Source organism: Geotrypetes seraphini, chromosome 3 (assembly GCF_902459505.1).
Source record: "Geotrypetes seraphini chromosome 3, aGeoSer1.1, whole genome shotgun sequence".
Taxonomy (NCBI): Eukaryota; Metazoa; Chordata; class Amphibia; order Gymnophiona; family Dermophiidae; genus Geotrypetes; species Geotrypetes seraphini.
Window position 1 is genome coordinate 345,793,186 of NC_047086.1, and position 1,689 is coordinate 345,794,874.

Here is a 1,689-nt window from a genome sequence, read left to right on the forward strand (position 1 = left end):
TTAAGTGAGAGTATTGTTTTTCCAAACGAATGATGCCATGAGAGATTCGTTTACGATGAGCTGTCACGTAAGATATAATCGCCCCCCGAAGAACTACCTTGGCCGTTTTCCAAAATAGGTCTGGAGTAGACTGATGTTGACCATTGGTTATCAAAAAATCATCCCAACAGGTACGCAAGTATGCCAAAAAATCAGGATCGTCCTGCAGATACGAGGGAAAGCGCCACCAGAGGCTCCCCATAGGAGGAACACTCCAGGACACATCCATCCAGATAGGACAATGGTCAGATACTTCCAACGGTCCAATGGTAGCCTCAGTGACGCGAGAAAAGAAGGATTCCGAGATCAAAATATAGTCTAAATGGGAAAAGGTCCCATGGGCTCGAGATTGGTGAGTATAATCCCTCTCAAACGGGTGAAGTAACCGCCAGGGATCAACCAAGCCGAGGAACTTGCAAAGAAAGGGTACTCCCTTGGTAAGAGCACCAGATGGAGAAGCAGAGGGACTGGAACGGTCAATCGAAGCATCCAACACCTGATTAAGATCCCCAGCCACTATAAGAGGAAAGGAGGCATCTAGAAGACCCAGAGAGACCAAAGAGTTAAAGTAGGTCTGAGAGTAGAGATTAGGCCCATAGGTGATCAACAACCTAAAATCTGTACCCTGCAAAGAAATGTGTAACAGTAAATTTCTACCCTGGGGGTCTTGATGGCATAAGGTGACAGCGCACTTCAACCCCTTACGGACCAGCAAACATACCCCAGCCCGCTTGCCCGAGGAGGAAGCATAAAACACAGAGCCAACCCATCCCCGCTGCAATTTCTTATGTTCCTCCACGGTCAATTTAGTCTCCTGCAAGCAATCTAAGTCTGCACAATGATGCTTCAGTTGTCTCAGGATCTTGGAGCGTTTGACCGGGGAAGTTATGTCAGAAACATTCCAGGAAACAATGCGAAGCGCGCTGTCACCCAGTAGCCCTGATCAATAAATACATGTAACACATAGTCAAAGTCCACACCCAGGTGCCCAGCCTCACCCAAGTGCTTATCACAAAACACCCAATCTGCTGATTAAGAGAGAACATCAAGAGCAGAAGACATATAAGCAAACAAAGCCAAAGAAAAAACAATGCCCCCAAAGGCACTACTTGTTTCTGTGTATTATGACAATGCATTTAGTAGAATGAGTTCTTATATTTTAAGTGCTCAGTACCAGCAATACAGAGGTAGTTATTTAATATAATGAGTGACTCCAGCCTAAATGTGTAGGAACTATACTACCATAAAACTGAAAATCTTTCAGGTAAAATTATTTTCCAGTCCTATTCATAGGGATATGTTATACTGCATCTGGAACGCATTGCCAGAGGTTGTGGTAAGAGCGGATAGCGTAGCTGGTTTTAAGAAAGGTTTGACAAGTTCCTGGAGGAAAAGTCCATAGTCTGTTATTGAGAAAGACACAGGGGAAGCCACTGCTTGCCCTGGATCGGTAGCATGGAATATTTCTACTCCTTGGGTTTTGACCAGGTACTAATGACCTGGATTGGCCACCGTGAGAACGGGCTACTGGGTTTGATAGACCATTGGTCTAACCCAGTAAGGCTATTCTTTTGTTCTTATCTCTGTCATTTATCACTAATACATTTAATTTTTGAAAGGGCAACTACGATAAAATGAGGAAAATTATTA